General features: G+C 48.5%; 7 non-coding genes across 7 annotated transcripts; all 7 read right to left on the bottom strand.

Annotated features, from left to right (window-relative positions):
- Positions 1-6,497: 6,497 nt before the first annotated feature.
- trnal-uaa (transfer RNA leucine (anticodon UAA)) lies at positions 6,498-6,580 on the bottom strand. The gene has a single exon. It is a non-coding gene; the product is annotated as a tRNA-Leu (tRNA).
- A 765-nt stretch (positions 6,581-7,345) lies between these two features.
- Positions 7,346-7,426, bottom strand: trnaf-aaa (transfer RNA phenylalanine (anticodon AAA)). Its single transcript has one exon. It is a non-coding gene; the product is annotated as a tRNA-Phe (tRNA).
- A 3,213-nt stretch (positions 7,427-10,639) lies between these two features.
- On the bottom strand, positions 10,640-10,720 carry trnap-ugg (transfer RNA proline (anticodon UGG)). Its single transcript has one exon. It is a non-coding gene; the product is annotated as a tRNA-Pro (tRNA).
- A 219-nt stretch (positions 10,721-10,939) lies between these two features.
- Positions 10,940-11,011, bottom strand: trnad-guc (transfer RNA aspartic acid (anticodon GUC)). Its single transcript has one exon. It is a non-coding gene; the product is annotated as a tRNA-Asp (tRNA).
- Positions 11,012-12,592: 1,581 nt separating this feature from the next.
- Positions 12,593-12,673, bottom strand: trnas-aga (transfer RNA serine (anticodon AGA)). The gene has a single exon. It is a non-coding gene; the product is annotated as a tRNA-Ser (tRNA).
- A 2,184-nt stretch (positions 12,674-14,857) lies between these two features.
- trnae-uuc (transfer RNA glutamic acid (anticodon UUC)) lies at positions 14,858-14,929 on the bottom strand. Its single transcript has one exon. It is a non-coding gene; the product is annotated as a tRNA-Glu (tRNA).
- Positions 14,930-18,488: 3,559 nt separating this feature from the next.
- trnap-agg (transfer RNA proline (anticodon AGG)) lies at positions 18,489-18,569 on the bottom strand. Its single transcript has one exon. It is a non-coding gene; the product is annotated as a tRNA-Pro (tRNA).
- Positions 18,570-19,125: the final 556 nt, after the last annotated feature.

Below are 19,125 nucleotides of genomic sequence, written 5' to 3'. Positions count from 1 at the left end.
CGGTGGCAGGGCCAGCGAAGACATATGCGCAGGTGGCAACCGCTTCCATGGCACCTCCTGCGCCACCCGCTGCCCTGCCACCTTTCACACTTATTACAAAGAAATACGGGGTCAAGAGCTACACTCACCCCACAATGAGCATCGAGGAGTGCGTGCGGGCGATGGCTGGGGTGGTCGGCTCCTCGGCCATTGTCGCAGCCTCCAAGATGTCTGGGAAGGCCGTGTTCTTCCTGGGGTCGGAGCGGGCGGTGTCCCTGGCCCTTGAAAAGGGGCTCACGGTGGGCGGGACGTTCCTGACGGAGAACCCTCTCGAGGCCACCGCGCAGAGGGTCATCATATCGAACGTCGCGCCCTTTGTTCCCGCTGAACTCCTCCTGCCTCACCTGCAGCAACTGGGGGAGGTAAGGTCGGGGATCAACCCCATACCGCTCGGCCTGTGGGAGAACAGCCTGCGCCATGTCTTCTCCTTCCGCCACCAGCTCTTTGTCCGGATGGCGCGGGAGGAGACGACGGAGGGGTATTTTAATGTGGTGCACGACGGGACTGCCTACCGCGTCTTCTGGACGTCAGACGGCATGCTGTGCCATGCCTGTAGGGAGGTGGGGCATGTTCGGAAGAACTGCCCCGCCTCCAAGGCCGCCAAACCACCGAAGGTGGCCAATGCTGGCGCCGCCGCCACCCCGCCCCCTAGTTGCGTCCGCGTGCCGAGAGCCGTAGGTGCCCGGGCATCGTCGGAGGCCGCGGTTTTCATGGCCTCCGGCGGGGGGGGTGATAGAGCGTCCGGTCGGAAAGAAGGCGCGGATCAAGGCGAAACATCCAGAGGCGGGTTCCCTCAGTGCGCCGGAAAGTTTGACCACCGCGCTCGGCCCAACCCAGTCACCGGCGAGCGCGGGGTGCCCTGAGCCCGTGCCCGATCCCTTGACCAATATCACAGAGGGGCACGGGCGCGGGCAAGAGAAGAAAAAGAGGGAGGGGTGGAGCGGGAGGCATCGGCAGACATGGAGGTCTCCCTGCCTCCGCGCATCACCAGGAACAAAAGGAGGTGCCGCTCCGATGAGGCGGAGGGGGAACAACATCCCTTTGCGGAGGAGTCGGTGCCCGCCGCGTGTCCCGTGTCCCACACCAGCGCCCCCAAGCTGCGCCGTAGGCGGGAGGAGTCGGCCCGGGAAGGGAGAGACAGTCGATGCTGCCCAGCCTCTGCCTCCCGGGGATGGCATGGAAGATCTGCCTGTCGTGGGGAGCGTGGGGCCAGCGGAGGAATGCTTTGACGCCGGGCCGGGCGTCCCGGGGACTGAGGCGGGTGGGGCCGAAAAGGCTGAACCTGAGCCCGCACAGCTATTAACCAACTTCCCCAGGGATTTGCTCGACCCGGCAGAAACCGAAACCCATAATTTTAATGAAACTGTAAATGCTGGGCCGGGGTTGGCAGCGGGGAGGGGGAGGAACACCCACCCTCGCCCCCTACTTTGGAGCTGGGGCACTTGGAGGGCCTGGGGATTTCCTATGGCCGGGTCTCTCCTTGTTCCCCGGTTCCTGGGGCGGAGGGGGAACCCCTTCCGCTGTCGTTTCCCGACCCAGCACCATTTTTAAAAGAGCCCAGTGGGGACTCCTCTGCCGACGATCCTGGGGGTGGGATCGGGGCAGAGCCAGGGCCTGTTGGAGCGGCCGGGTCATTTGTCGTACTTTGTGCGGTCGATGGTCCTGCTGCTGGCGGCCACTTCCCGGAGGAGCACGGGGACTCGGTGGGGGACGCGGGAGAAGATCTAGAGCCCACCGCCAGGGAGGCGGTGGATCAGCTCGCGACCGCCGCTGAGACCCTCCTCATTCCTGCAAAGGAACTCCGGGACTTTTTGGCCCAGAGCCGGGGTCGCTGCAACCAAGCCGGACTGGCCCTGGAAAAATGGTCCGAGCCAGAGCTAATCAAGTGGTCCGTCCGCGCCACCGCTAAAACCTTGGCTGCGGGCGGGCCGTTGACAAAGGCGCAACACCTTGAGCTGCGCGAGCTCGAGGGACTCCTCGCTGGGCTGCGGAGGGAGTGGAGTTCAACAAAAGACTCCGCTCCCTCCCCTACAATAGGTTAAGGTAGAGGTTGCACTATGCTTTTGCCTTGAAAATAACCATAGCCAGCCTCAACTTCAACGGCGGCAGAGGGGCACGCCGTAGGTTTGACAATTTTTCGCTCCTGCGGGAGGGGAAATATGCGATGTTCTTCCTGCAAAAAACCCACACCGTTCCGGGAGGCGAAGCCACGTGGGACCTGGAATGGCAAGGAGAGGTCCGAATGAGCCAACTCACCGCCACTTCTAGTGGGGTGGCCATCTTGCTGGGCCCGCATTTTCAGCCGGAGATCTTGGGGGTCGAGGAGCCCGTGCCAGGCCGCTTGCTGCACATCACGGTTCGCCTGGGGGACGTGCCGCTCCATCTCGTGAACGTGTATGCCCCTCAGCCCGGCCCGCAGCAAACGCGTTTTTTGAAGAGGTGTCCGCTCTTCTTGGCTCCGTCGACGTCGGCGACTGCATTGTCCTCGGGGGGGATTTTAACTGCACCCTCGAGGCGAGGGTCCGCTCCGGTGCCCCGCAGTGCATGACGGCGATGGAGAAGTTGAGGGACCTGGTCGGGTCCTTCGACTTGGTGGACGTCTGGCGAAATCTCTGTCCCGACTCCAGCGCCTTTACTTGGGTGAGGCCTGGTGTTGGATGGTCTAGAGTCGACCGCCTTTACGTGTCTCGGGCGTACGTTCCCTGCGTCCGGCGGCCTCCATGCGGCCGGTGCCGTGTTCGGACCACCACCTGGTGTGGGCAGAGCTCGCTTCGCTCTGCGCGAGGACGGGGTCCGCGTACTGGCACTTTAACAACCGTCTGCTGGAGGACGAGCGGTTCCAGGACTCGTTCCGTCGTTTCTGGGCCGACTGGAGAAGGAAGCAAGGGGGCTTCCCCTCCTTGAGGCTATGGTGGGACGTGGGCAAGGCTCACGTCCGCGTCTTCTGTCAAGAGTACGCGAGGGGGTCGACCAAGATACGGGCGGCCAGGGTCGGGCGCCTAGAAAAAGAGGTGCTCGACCTGGAATCCCGTCTCAGTCAAGTCGTCGAGGACCCAGCCCTGCGGACGGTGTATGAAGCGAAGAAGGCCGCGCTGAAGGACCTGCAGCTCATCAGGTCCCGAGGCGCGTTCGTGAGGTCGCGGATCTGGTTCCTGCGGGATCTGGACCGGGGCTCCCCCTTCTTCTACTCGCTGGAAAAAAGGAAGAGTATCCGTAAGCAGCTCTTGACGCTTTGGCCGATGACGGCTCTCTTGTCTCGGATCCGGAGGGCGTCACCAACACGGCCGTTCAATATTATGGGGCCCTGTTCTCTCCGGAGCCGTCCAACGAGGAAGCGCGTAGAGATTTGTGGGAGGACCTGTCGAAGGTCAGCCCGGAGGGCGCCGAAAATCTGGAAGCTCCGCTAAGCCTGGCGGAGCTGACCGGTGCCCTCGACCGGCTCTCGAGGGGAAAATCCCCGGGGCTGGACGGGGTGACCTTGGAGTTCCACAGGGCATTCTGGGACGTCCTGGGGGTCGACTACGCGCGGGTCCTGGGGGAAAGTCTGGTGATCGGGGAGATACCCCTCTCTTGGCGCAGGGCAGTCATCGTCCTGCTGCCTAAGAAGGGCGATCTCTGCCTCCTTAAGAACTGGCGCCCGGTCTCCCTCCTCAGCACGGACGACAAAATCTTCGCCAGGGCGATGTCTGCTCGCCTTGGTGCCGTGCTGGACCACATGATCCACCTCGACCAGTCCTACACGGTCCAATGCCGGACAATGCACGATAATATCCATATGTTCCGGGACCTCATCCATTGTTCCCAGGAGGCTGACCTGGCGGTCGCCTTCCTATCCCTCGTCCAAGAGAAGGCGTTCGACAGGGTGGATCACGACTAGCTGCTCGGAACTCTGCGCGCATTCGGGTTCCGGACGCATTTCGTCGCATGGAGCCTACTTTTGTGTACGCCGCCGCGGAGTGTCTGATTCAGGTTAACGGGAACTTGATGGCGCACCTTCGCTTTGGGAGAGGGGTGCGCCAGGTATGCCCCATGTCCGGCCAGTTATATGCCGTCTGCGTGGAGCCTTTCCTGCGCCTCCTGCGGACGAAGTTGACGGGACTGGCTCTGCAAGGGCCGGGCGTGGAGGTCGTCCTCTTGGCTTACGCCGATTACGTGCTACTCGCGGTAGAGGATCCCGCTGACCTGCGGAGGATGCGTGAGTGCCAGGAGATTTACTCGGCCACATCCTCCGCCAGAATCAACTGGGAAAAATGTTCCAGACTCCTGGTGGGTCAGTGGCGGGTGCCTGGAGCACGGCCCATCTCCTCTATCTGGGAGTCTACCTTCGACCCGACGAGGAAGCCTGGCCGGCGAACTGGCAGGAGCTGGAGGCCAAGGACGCCACTCGCCGAGGACACTGGACAGGACTGCTCCGAGTGCTGTCCTACAGGGGTCGAGCGCTAGTCATAAACCAGCTGGTGGCCGCCATGTTGTGGTACCAGCTGGTCACTTTGACCCCTCCCCCTGCGTTTGTCGCCAAGATACAGAAGAAGCTGGTGGACTTCTTCTCGAACAACAGGAAGCACTGGGTCTTTGCCGCGGTCTTGAGGCTCCAGCTTGGGGAGGGCGGTCAGTCGTTGGTGTGCGTCCACGCCCAGCTGGCGACTTTCTGTCTTCAGACACTGCAGAGATACCTTTACGTTGAGCCCCCTCCTCGGTGGCGTGTTCTGGCGATGTATTTCTTCCGCCAACAGCATGGCCTCAACTACGACACTGCACTCCCGAGGGTGCAGACGGAGCTTCACTTTAACATTTCATCCGAAAGTCAACAGCTTCAACAATGCAAAATTCCCCAAGTGATGCACTAGAGTGTTAACCAAGATTATATACTCAAGTCTCAGGAGTGCGACTTGAACACACAAACTCCAGAATCAGTAGAGAATGCTGCCACTGAACCAAAGCCGATACAAAAGATCACAACCGTATTATTTTCCCTAAATCTTTTTTAAGTTCCAGGACATACCAAATTCATGATGATGATTTGCACTGACAGTTGCACTTACACAGAGACATATATAGAGATAGACAGACACAGAGACACACACACATACATAACCAAAAATTTACATACACCAACGGGCATGCACAGATGCTTTCGACATACAGAGGGATAGGCAGCCTGAATCACTGTCGCAACTTTGACTGATTTTTCCATTTTCCTATCCGTAAGTATCGCGAATATTGCAGATTAATAAAAATGAGAAAAAAATGTCAGTGTTGAAAGGTGTGGGACGTTATTCCATCTATCTCATGATCAATTTGGCAGAGAACCGGTTACACTGTGAAATGGAATGAAAAATGCTGAGAATGGTCGTCGGCAGGATTCGAACCTGCACAATAAAATACCAATACATTTCTATTCCATCACCTTAACCACTCGGCCATGACCACTGAGACGCTGCCTTTTTAAACGTTGCTGAGAAAAAACTGAGTCATCCATCTCTGTGCAGCTGACGGCCAAAGACTCCTGAAAAAGTCGCAGTTTGCTAAAAATCTGGACGAGGCAATCTCCTCTACCAATATTTTTACAGTTCTTGGTTGCTCTGGAACTTTTCAATATGAATCTCTACCAAGAAGCAGAAGTAAAATTATACATTTTGCAACAACAGCCTCCTAGTCGCGGAATTGAACCCCAGTCTCCCGCCTGACAGGAGGGGATACACACTACTATACTAACGAGGAACTGGCAGGTACCAGATCTGTCAGAGCAGGAATCGAGCTGTGCAGAGAACTGGACACCATGAGAAGTCGACAGACACATTGAGAGACAGAGACAAACCGACAAGCAGGGAAAGACAGACAGCGAGATAGAGATAACGAGAGACAGAAAGAGTAAGACTGAGAAGGAGAGGCAGACTGAGTGAGAAAAAGACTCAAACACATACATATACAGAGATGTGTGTACGTGTGATCTATTAAGAGAGAGAGGGTCAGAGTGAGAGAAAGACAATTATAAAGACAGTGACAAGGAGAGAGACAGATAGAGAGAGAGCGATAGAGACTAAAACAGAAAATGATGGAAATACTTCTCAGCTTACAGGCAGGGACTAACAGAGACAGGCAAAGACATCGACAGACCGAAATGATGGGAAAGAGAGAGCCAGTCAGACAAAGATTCTGAGAGAATCCCATTGGAACAGACGTGGGCACCATGAGAAAGAGGCAGATTGAGAGACAGAGACAAACAGAGAAACAGGGACAGCCAGAGTGAGTCAGACAGAGAGAGACAAATGATCAAGCAGACAAACCTATCTAAAGAGAGAGAGAGAGGCAGAAACCGAGCGACACAGATAATTTTCACAATTTCATTTCATTATCGGTTCAGAGTGTCACACAGTTACAGAAAATTGCTGATTCAACGGATGAAAATTCGGTATTGCTGATCAGAATGGGAGGAAATCCGTGTTAAATTAAAGAGATACCTGGAGTGGGGTACGAACCCACGCGGGAAAAAACCCATTGAATTTTAAGTCCAACACCTTAACCACTCGACTATCCTGGTTCTGTGCGAATCTGGATTCTGTCTCTGTGAGAAACTCGGCTCCAACCCCAACCCCACATAAAACACATGCATATCAGCTTTCAGTGAGCATTTACGAACATTGTTAGTGATATTGACACGGGGGCAACTCTACTATCCTTTTTCAAATAATGCTCTTAGACCTTTCATATCAACCCGAGGGTGCAGACGGAGCTTCACTTTAACATTTCATCCGAAAGTCAACAGCTTCAACAATGCAAAATTACCCAAGTGGTGCACGAGAGTGTTAGCCAAGATTATATGCTCAAGTCTCAGGAGTGCGACTTGAACACACAAACTCCAGATTCAGTCGAGAATGCTGCCACTGAATCAAAGCCGATACAAAAGATCACAACCGTATTATTTTCCCCAAATCTTTTTTATAAGTTCCAGGACATACCAAATTCATGGTGATGATTTCCACAGACAGTTGCACATGCACACAGATATATATACAGATAGACAAGCACAGAGACACACACATATACATAATCAAAAATTTACACGCACCAACGGGCATGCAGAGATGCCTTCGACATAGAGAGGGGTCGACAGGCTGAATCACTTTCGCAACTTTGACTGATTTTTCCATTTTCCTATCTGTAAGTGTCGCGAAAATTGCAGTTTAATAAAAATGAGAAAAAAAATGTCAGCGTTGAAAGGTGTGGGACGTTATTCCATCGATCTCGGGATCTCTTTGGCAGAGAACCGGTTAAATTGTGAAATGGAATGAAAAATGCTGAGAATCGTAGTCGGCAGGATTCGAACCTGCACGGGAAAACCAAATGGATGTTTAGTCCATCGCCTTATCCACTCGGCCACGACTACTGTGTCGCTGATTTTTGAAACATTACTCAGAAAAAAACTCAGTCATCCATCTCTGTGCAGCAGACGGCCAAAGAATCCTGAAAAAGTCTCGGTTTGCTTACAATGTGGAAGAGGCGATCTCCTCTACCTGAATTTTTACAGTTCTATATTGCACAGGAATTTTTAATATCAATCTCGACCAAGAAACAGAAGTAAATTCCCAATTTTGAAACACCTGCCGCCACGTCGGGGAATTGTAACCCGGTCGCCCACGTGACAGGCGGGGACACTCACCACGATACGAACGAGGAACTGACGGCTGCAAGTTCTGTAAAACCGGAATCGAGCTGTGACAGAACTGGACACCAAGAGAAGTCGACTGACGCATTAAGAGACACAGACAAACCGACAAACAGGGAGAAACAGACACAAACATATACATATACAGAGTACGAACCCACGCGGGAAAAAACCCATTGAATTTTAAGGGCAACGCCTTAACCACTCGGCTCGCCTGGCCCTGTGAGAAATTTGGATTCTGTGTCTGTGAGAATGTGGGCTTCAACCCTAACCCCACATACAAACACATGCACATCGGCTTTCAGTGAGCATTTACGAACATTTTTAGGAATATTGAGACGGGGGCAACTCTCCTATTCTTTTTCGAGTAATGCACTGGGAACTTTCATATCCACCCGAGGGTGCAGACGGAGCTTCAATTTAACATTTCATCCGAAAGTCAACAGCATCAACATTGCAAAATTCCCCAAGCGCTGCACTTGAGTGTTCGACAAGATGATATGCTCAAGTCTCAGGAGTGCGAATTGAACACACAAACTCCAGATTCAGTCGAGAATGCTGCCACTGAATCAAAGCCGATACAAAAGATCACAACCGTATTATTTTCCCCAAGCCTTTTTATTAGGTTCCAGGACATACCAAATTCATGGTGATGATTTCCACAGACAGTTGCACATGCACAGAGACATATATACAGATAGACAGACACAGAGACACGCACACACATAACCAAAAATTTACACGCACCAACGGGCATGCACAGATACCTTCGACATCTCGACGGACAGACAGGCTGAATCACTGTCGCAACTTTGACTGATGTTTGCGATTTTTGAAACGGATGTATCGTGAATATTGCACATTAATTAAAATGAAAAAAAAATGTCAGTGTTGAAACGTGTGGGACGTTATTCCATTTATCTCAGGATTAGTTTGGCAGGGAACTGGTTAAATTGTGAGATGGAATGAAAATAGCTGAGAATCGGAGTTGGCAGGATTCGAACCTGTGTGAGATAACCCAATGGACTTCTATTCCATCGCCTTAACCACTCGGCCACGACTACTGTGTCGCTGCCTTTTTAAACGTTACTCAGGAAAAACTTAGTCACCCATCTCTGTGCAACAGACGGCCAAAGACTCCTGAAAAAGTCTACATTTGCAAAAAATCTGGACGATGCAATCTCCTCCACGTGCATTATTACACATCTTTGTTGCTCTGGAACTTTTTAATATGAATCTCTACCAAGAAACAGAGGTAGAACTCAACATTTTGAAACAACTGTCTCCCCATCGGGAAATTGAACCGCGTGACAGGCGGGGATACTCACCACTGTTCTAAAGAGGAAATGACGGGTACTAGGTTGTCAGAGCAGGAATCGAGCCACTGTGAACAGAAGTGGACACCATGAGAAGTCGACAGACACATTGAGAGACAGAGACAAACCGACAAACAGGGAGAGACAGACAGCGAGATAGAGAGAACGAGAGACAGAAAGAGTGAGACTGAGAAGGAGAGGCACATTAAGTGAGAAAAAGACTCAAACACATACATATACAGAGATGTGTGTGTGTGATGTATTAAGAGAGAGAGGGAAAGAGTGAGAGAAAGACAATGATAAAGACAGTGGCAAGGAGAGAGACAGATAGAGAGAGCGATAGAGACTAAAACAGAAAATGAAAGAAATATTTCTCAGCTTACCGGCAGGGTCTAACAGAGACAGGCAAAGACATGGACAGACCGAAATGATGGGAAAGAAATAGCCAGTCAGACAAAGAGTCTGAGAGAATCCCATTGGAACAGACGTGGCACAGTGAGAAAGAGACAGATTGAGAGACAGAGATAAACAGAGAAACAGGGACAGACAGAGTGACTAAGACTGAGAGAGCCAAAGACTCAAACATACAAACACATACACAACACTCTCAAGAGAGAGAGAGAAGCAGAGACCGAGCGACACAGATGCATTTCACAATTTCATTTCATTATCGGTTCAGAGTGTCACATTGTAACAGAAAATTACTGATTCAACCGATGAAAATCCGGTCTCACTGATCAGAATGGGAGGAAATCCGTGTTAAATTCAAGAGATACCAGGAGGGGGGTACGAACCCACTCGGGAAAAAAAAACATTGAATTTTAAGGCCAACGTCTCAACCACTCGGCTATCCTGGTCCTGTGAGAACCTGGATTCTGTCTCTGTGAGTACCTGGGCTTCAACCCCAACCCCACATACAAACACATGCACATCGGCTTTCAGTGAGCATTTACGAACATTTTTAGTCATATTGACACGGGGGCAACTCTCCGATTCTTTTTCGAGTAATGCACTGGGAACTTACATATCCACCCGAGGGTGCAGACGGAGCTTCAATGTAACATTTCATCCGAAAGTCAACAGCTGCAACATTGCAAAATACCCCAAGTGCTGCACTTGAGTGTTAGCCAAGATGATATGCTCAAGTCTCAGGAGTGCGACTTGAACACACAAACTCCCGATTCAGTCGAGAATGCTGCCACTGAACCAAAGCCGATACAAAAGTTCACAACCGTATTATTTTCCCCAAATCTTTTTTATAAGTTCCAGGACATACCAAATTCATGGTGATGATTTCCACAGACAGGTGCACATACACAGAGACATATATAGAGATAGACAGACAGAGAGACACACACAAACATAACCAAAAATTTGCACGCACCAACGGGCATGCACAGATGTCCTCGACTACTCGGGGATAGAGAGGCTGAATCACTGTCGCAACATTGAATGATGTTTGCGATTTTTGAAACGGATGTATCGTGAATATTGCAGATTAATAAAAATGAGAAAAAAATGTCGTGTTGAAAGGTGTGGGACGTTATTCCATCTATCTCAGGATCAGTTTGGCAGAGAACTGGTTACATTGTGAATTGGAATGAAAAATGCTGAGAATGGTAGTCGGCAGGATTCGAACATACGCGGGATAACCCAATGGATTCCAAGTCCATCGCCTTAACCACTCGGCCACGACTACTGTGTCGCTGCCATTTTAAACGTTACTCAGAAAAAACTCAGTCATCCATCTCTGTGCAGCAGACGGCCAAAGACGCCTGAAAAATTCTGCGTTTGCGAAAAATCTGGACGAGGCAATCTCTTCTATCTGTATTTTTACAGTTGGATATTGCTCTGGAACTTTTTAATATGAATCTCTTCCAAGAAACAGAAGTAAAATTCAACATTTTGAAACAACTGCCTCCCCGTCGGGGAATTGAACCCCGGTCTCCCGCGTGACAGGCGGGGATACTCACCACTATACTAACGAGGAACTGACGTGTACCAGTCCTGCCAGAGCAGTGATCGAGCCACTGTGAACAGAACTGGACACCATGAGATGTCGACAGACACATTGAGAGACAGAGACAAACCGACAAACAGGGAGAGACAGACAGCGAGATAGAGACAACGAGAGACATAAAGTGTGAGACTGAGAAGGAGAGGCAGACTGAGTGAGAAAAAGACTCAAACATTTCCATATACAGAGATGTGTGTGTGTGATCTATTATGAGAGAGAGGGAAAGAGTGATAGAAAGACAATGATAAAGACAGTTACAAGGAGAGAGACAGCTGGAGAGAGAGCGATTGAGACTAAAACAGAAAATGATGGAAATACTTCTCAGCTTACAGGCAGGGACTCACAGAGACAGGCAAAGACATGGACAGACCGAAATGATGGAAAAGAGAGAGCCAGTCAGACAAAGAGTCTGAGAGAATCCCATTGGAACAGACGTGGCACCGTGAGAAAGAGACAGATTGAGAGACAGAGACAAACAGAGAAACAGGGACAGACAGAGTAGTCAGACTGAGGGAGACAAAGACTCAAACACACAAACACATGCACAACTCTCTGAAGAGAGAGAGAGAGAGAGGGAGAGACCGAGCGACGCAGATGCATTTCACAATTTCATTTCATTATCGGTTCAGAGTGTCACATTGTTACAGAAATTTGCTGATTCAACCGATGAAAATCCGGTCTCACTGATCAGAATGGGAGGAAATCCGTGTTAAATTAAAGAGGTACCAGGAGTGGGGTACGAACCCACGCGGTAAACAACCATTAAAATTCAAGGCCAACGCCTCAACCACTCGGCTATCCTGCTCCTGTGAAAACCTGCATTCTGTCTTTGTGAGAATCTGGGCTTCAACCCCAACCCCACATACAAACACAGACACATCGGCTTTCAGTGAGCATTTACGAACATTTTTCGTGATATTGAGACGGGGGCAACTCTCCTATTCTTTTTCGAGTAATGCCCTGGGAACTTTCATATCCACCCGAGGGTGCAGACGGAGCTTCAATTTTACATTTCATCCGAAAGACAACAGCTTCAACATTGCAAAATTCCCCAAGTGCTGCACTTGAGTGTTTGCCAGGATGATAATGCTCAAGTCTCAGAAGTGCGAATTGAACACACAAACTCCCGATTCAGTCGAGAATGCTGCCACTGAACCAAAGCCGATACAAAAGTTCACAACCTTATTATTTCCCCCAAGTCTGTTTTATAAGTTCCAGGACATACCAAATTCATGTTGATGATTTCCACAGACAGTTGCATATACACAGAGACCATATATAGTGATAGACAGACACAGAGACACACACACAAAACCAAAAATTTGCACGCACCGATGCCTCAGAAATCTAGAGGGATAGACAGGCTGAATCACTGTCGCAACTTTGACTGATGTTTGCGATTTTTGAAACGGATGTATCGTGAATATTGCAGATTAATAAAAATGAGAAAAAAATGTCAGTGTTGAAAGGTGTGGGACGTTATGCCATCTATCTCAGGATCAGTTTGTCAGAGAACCTGTTAAATTGTGAAATGGAATGAAAAATGCTGCGAATCGTAGTCGGCAGGATTCGAACCTGCACGGGATAACCCAATGGATTTCTGGTCCATCGCCTTAACCACTCGGCCACGACTACTGTGTCGCTGCCTTTTTAAACGTTACTCAGAAAAAACTCAGTCATCCATCTCTGTGCAGCAGACGGCCAAAGACTCCTGAAAAATTCTCCGTTTGCTAAAAATCTGGACGAGGCAATCTCCTCTACCTGTATTTTTACAGTTCGATATTGCTCTGGAACTTTTTAACGTTAATCTCTTCCAAGAAACAGAAGTAATATTCTACGATTTGAAATAACTGCCTTCCCGTCGGGGAATTGAACACCGGTCTCTCGCGTGACAGGTGGGGATACTCACCACTGTACTAATGAGGAACTGACATGTACCAATTCTGTCAGAGCAGTAATGGAGCCACTGTGAACAGAACTGGGCACCATGAGAAGTCGACAGACACATTGAGAGACAGAGACAAACCGACAAACAGGGAGAGACAGACAGCGAGATAGAGACAACGAGAGACAGAAAGTGTGAGACTGAGAAGGAGAGGCAGACTGAGTGAGAAAAAGATTCAAACATTTCCATATACAGCGGTGTGTGTGTGTGATCTATTATGAGAGAGAGAGGGAAAGAGTGATAGAAAGACAATGATAAAGACAGTTACAAGGAGAGAGACAGATGGAGAGAGAGCGATAGAGACTAAAACAGAAAATGATGGAAATATTTCTCAGCTTACAGGCAGGGACTCACAGAGACAGGCAAAGACATGGACAGACCGAAATGATGGGAAAGAGAGAGCCAGTCAGACAAAGAGTCTGAGAGAATCCTATTGGAACAGACGTGGCACCGTGAGAAAGAGACAGATTGAGAGACAGAGACAAACAGAGAAACAGGGACAGCCAGAGTGAGTCAGACTGAGAGAGACAAATACTCAAACATACAAACACATACACAACTCTCTGAAGAGAGAGAGAGGGAGAGACCGAGCGACGCAGATACATTTCACAATTTCATTTCATTATCGGTTCAGAATGTCACATTGTTACAGAAAATTGCTGATTCAACCGATGAAAATCCGGTCTCACTGATCAGAATGGGAGGAAATCCGTGTTAAATTAAAGAGACACCAGGAGTGGTGTGCGAACCCACGCGGGAAAAATCCATTAAAATTCAAGGCCAACGCCTCAACCACTCGGCGATCCTCGTCCTGTGAGAGCCTGCATTCCGTCTCTGTGAGAATCTGGGCTTCAACCCCGACCCCACATACAAACACATACACATCGGCTTTCAGTGAGCATTTAGGAACATTTTTAGGAATATTGAGACGGGGCCAACTCTCCTATTCTTTTTCGAGTAATGCACTGGGAACTTTCATATCCACCCGAGGGTGCAGAGGGAGATTCAATTTAACATTCATCCGAAGGTTAACAGCTTCAACATTGCAAAATTCCCCAAGTGCTGCACTTGAGTGTTAGCCAGGATGATAATGCTCAAGTCTCAGAAGTGCGACTTGAACACACAAACTCCCGATTCAGTCGAGAGTGCTGCCACTGAACCAAAGCCGATACAAAAGTTCACAACCTTTCTATTTCCCCCAAGTCTTTTTTATGAGTTCCAGGACATACCAAATTCATGGTGATGATTTCCACAGACAGTTGCACATACACAGAGACATATATAGAGATAGACAGACACAAAGACACGCACACACATAACCAAAAATGTGCACGCACCAACGGGCATGCACAGATGCGTTCGTCATCTCGAGGGATAGACAGGCTGAATCACTGTCGCAACTTTGACTGATGTTTGCGATTTTTGAAACGGATGTATCGTGAATATTGCAGATTAATAAAAATGAGAAAAAAATTGTCAGTGTTGAAAGGTGTGGGACGTTATTCCATCCATCTCAGGATCAGTTTGGCAGAGAAACTGTTAAATTGTGAAATGAAATGAAAAATGCTGAGAATGGTAGTCGGCAGGATTCGAACATTAGCAGGATAACCCAATGGATTCCTAGTCCATCGCCTTAACCACTCGGCCACGACTACTGCGTCGCTGCCTTTTTAAACGTGACTCAGAAAAAACTCAGTCATCCATCTCTGTGCAGCAGACGGCCAAAGACGCCTGAAAAATTCTCCGTTTGCTAAAAATCTGGACGAGGCAATCTCCTCAATCTGTATTTTTACAGTTCGATGTTGCTCTGGAACTTTTTAATATGAATCTCTTCCAAGAAACAGAAGTAAAATTCTACATTTTGAAACAACTGCTTCCCCGTCGGGGAATTGAACCCCGGTCTCCCGCGTGAAAGGCAGGGATACTCACCACTATACTAACGAGGAACTGACGTGTACCAGTTCTGCCAGAGCAGTAGTCGAGCCACTGTGAACAGAACTGGACACCATGAGAAGGCGACAGACACATTGAGAGACAGAGACAAACCGACAAACAGCGAGAGACAGACAGCGAGATAGAGACATCGAGAGACAGAAAGTGTGAGACTGAGAAGGAGAGGCAGACTGAGTGAGAAAAAGACTCAAACATATACATATACAGAGATGTGTGTGTGTTTGATCTATTAAGAGAGAGAGAGGGAAAGAGTGATAGAAAGACAATGATAAAGACAGTTACAAGGAAAGAGACAGATGGAGAGAGAACGATAGAGACTAAAACAGAAAATGATGGAAATACTTCTCAGCTTACAGGCAGGGACTAACAGAGACAGGCAAAGACATGGACAGACCGAAATGATGGGGAAGAGAGAGCCAGTCAGACAAAGAATCTGAGAGAATCCTATTGGAACAGACGTGGCACCGTGAGAAAGAGACAGATTGAGAGACAGAGACAAACAGAGAAACAGGGACAGCCAGAGTGAGTCAGACTGAGAGAGACAAAGACTCAAACATACAAACACATACACAACTCTCTGAAGAGACAGAGAGGGAGAGACCGAGCGACGCAGATACATTTCACAATTTCATTTCATTATCGGTTCAGAGTGTCACATTGTTACAGATAATTGCTGATTCAACCGATGAAAATCCGGTCTCACTGATCAGAAAGGGAGGAAATCCGTGTTAAATTAAAGAGACACCAGGAGTGGTGTGCGAACCCACGCGGGAAAAATCCATTAAAATTCAAGGCCAACGCCTCAACCACTCGGCGATCCTCGTCCTGTGAGAGCCTGCATTCCGTCTCTGTGAGAATCTGGGCTTCAACCCAGACCCCACATACAAACACATACACATCGGCTTTCAGTGAGAATTTAGGAACATTTTTAGGAATATTGAGACGGGGGCAACTCTCCTATTCACTGTAATGCACTGGGAACTTTCATATCCACCCGAGGGGGCAGACGGAGATTCAATTTAACATTTCATCCGAAAGTTAACAGCTTCAACATTGCAAAATTCCCCAGATGCTGCACTTGAGTGTTTGCCAGGATGATAATGCTCAAGTCCTCAGAAGTGCGACTTGAACACACAAACTCCCGATGCAGTCGAGAGTGCTGCCACTGAACCAAAGCCGATACAAAAGTTCACAACCTTTCTATTTCCACCACGTCTTTTTTATAAGTTCCAGGACATACCAAATTCATGGTGATGATTTCCACAGACAGTTGCACATACACAGAGAAATATATAGAGATAGACAGACACAAAGACACGCACACACATAACCAAAAATGTGCACGCACCAACGGGCATGCACAGATGCCTTCGTCATCTCGAGGGAAAGACAGGCTGAATCACTGTCGCAACTTTGACTGATGTTTGCGATTTTTGAAACGGATGTATCGTGAATATTGCAGATTAATAAAAATGAGAAAAAAATGTCAGTGTTGAAAGGTGTGGGACGTTATTCCATCCATCTCAGGATCAGTTTGGCAGGGAACCGGTTAAATTGTGAAATGGAATGAAAAATGCTGAGAATGGTAGTCGGCAGGATTCGAACATGCGCGGGATAACACAATGGATTCCTAGTCCATCACCTTAACCACCCGGCCACGACTACTGTGTCGCTGCTTTTTTAAGCGTGACTCAGAAAAAACTCAGTCATCCATCCTTGTGCAGCAGACGGCCAAAGACGCCTGAAAAATTCTCCGTTTGCTAAAAATCTGGACGAGGAAATTTCCTCTATCTGTATTTTTACAGTTCGATATTGCTCTGGAACTTTTTAATATGAATCTCTTCCAAAGAAATAGAAATAAAATTCTACATTTTGAAACAACTGCCTCCCCGTCGGGGAATTGAACCCTGGTCTCCCGCGTGACAGGCAGCGATACTCACCACTATACTAACGAGGAACTGACGTGTACCAGTTCTGCCAGAGCAGTAGTCGAGCCACTGTGAACAGAACTGGACACCATGAGAAGTCGACATACACATTGAGAGACAGAGACAAACCGACAAACAAGGAGAGTCAGACAGCGAGATAGAGACAACGAGAGACAGAAAGTGTGAGACTGAGAAGGAGAGGCAGACTCAGTGAGAAAAAGACACAAACATATACATGTACAGAGATGTGTGTGTGTTTGATCTATTAAGAGAGAGAGAGGGAAAGAGTGATAGAAAGACAATGATAAAGACAGTTACAAGGAAAGAGACAGATGGAGAGAGAGCGATAGAGACTGAAACAGAAAATGATGGAAATACTTCTCAGCTTACAGGCAGGCACTAACAGAGACAGGCAAAGACATGGACAGACCGAAATGATGGGAAAGAGAGAGCCAGTCAGACAAAGAGTCTGAGAGAATCCCATTGGAACAGACGTGGCACCGTGAGAAAGAGACAAATTGAGAGACAGAGACAAACAGAGAAACAGGGACAGCCAGAGTGAGTCAGACTGAGAGAGACAAAGACTCAAACATACTAACACATACACAACTCTCTGATGAGAGAGAGAGGGAGAGACCGAGCGACGCAGATACATTTCACAATTGCATTTCATTATCGGTTCAGAGTGTCACATTGTTACAGAAAATTGCTGATTCAACCGATGAAAATCCGGTCTCACTGATCAGAATGGGAGGAAATCCGTGTTAAATTAAAGAGATACCAGGAGTGGTGTGCGAACCCACGCGGGAAAATTCCATTAAAATTCAAGGCCAACGCCTCAACCACTCGGCGATCCTCGTCCTGTGAGAGCCTGCATTCCGTCTCTGTGAGAATCTGGGCTTCAACCCCGACCCCACATACAAACAAATACACATCGGCTTTCAGTGAGCATTTAGGAACATTTTTAGGAATATTGAGACGGGGGCAACTCTCCTATTCTTTTTCGAGTAATGCACTGGGAACTTTCATATCCACCCGAGGGTGCAGACGGAGATTCAATTTAACATCTCATCCGAAAGTCAACAGCTTCAACATTGCAAAATTCCCCAAGTGCTGCACTTGAGTGTTTGCCAGGATGATAATGCTGAAGTCTCAGAAGTGCGACTTTGAACACACAAACTCCCGATTCAGTCGAGAGTGCTGCCACTGAACCAAAGCCGATACAAAAGTTCACAACCTTATTATTTCCCCCAAGTCTTTTTTATAAGTTCCAGGATATACCAAATTCATGGTGATGATTTCCACAGACAGTTGCACATACACAGAGACATATATAGAGATAGACAGACACAAAGACACGCACACACATAACCAAAAATGTGCACGCACCAACGGGCATGCACAGATGCCTTCGTCATCTCGAGGGATAGACAGTCTGAATCACTGTCGCAACTTTGACTGATGTTTGAATATTTGAAACGGATGTATCGTGAATATTGCAGATTAATAAAAATGAGAAAAAAATGTCAGTGTTGAAAGGTGTGGGACGTTATTCCACCCATCTCAGGATCAGTTTGGCAGAGAACCGGTTAAATTGTGAAATGGAATGAAAAATGCTGAGAATGGTAGTCGGCAGGATTCGAACATGCGCAGGATAACCCAATGGATTCCTAGTCCATCGCCTTAACCACTCGGCCACGAATACTGTCTTTTTCAGCTACAGACAGAGTGAGTCAGACTGACAGAGACAAAGACTCAAACATCTGAACAATGCACTGTTCTCTGAAGAGAGAGAGAGGCAGAGACCGAGCGACACGGATACATTTCATTATCGGTTCAGTTTGTCACATTGTTACAGAAAATTGCTGATTCAAACGATGAAAATCCGGTTTTACTGATCAGAATGGGAGGAAATCCGTGTCAAATGAAAGAGATACCAGGAGTGGGGTACGAACCCACGCGGGAAAAAAAACAATTGAATTTTAACGCCAACGCCATTACCACTCGGCTATTCTGGTCCTGTGCGAACCTGGTGAGTACTTGGTAGAGATTAACTCAGAAAAAACTCAGTCATCAATCTCTGTGCAGCAGACGGCCAAAGAAACGTGAAAAAGTCTCCGTTTCCGAAAAAGCTGGAAGAGGCTCTCTCCTCAACGTGTATTTTTACAGTTCATTATTGCTGTGGAACTTTTTAATATGAAACTCTTCCAAGAAACAGAAGTAAAATTGTCCATTTTGAATTGAACCCCGGTCTCCCGCGT

The sequence above is a fragment of the Pristiophorus japonicus genome, chromosome 23 (genome assembly GCF_044704955.1).
Source record: "Pristiophorus japonicus isolate sPriJap1 chromosome 23, sPriJap1.hap1, whole genome shotgun sequence".
Classification (NCBI taxonomy): domain Eukaryota; kingdom Metazoa; phylum Chordata; class Chondrichthyes; family Pristiophoridae; genus Pristiophorus; species Pristiophorus japonicus.
The sequence above is the reverse complement of the archived record's forward strand: the minus strand, read 5'-3'. Positions and strand labels throughout refer to the sequence as shown.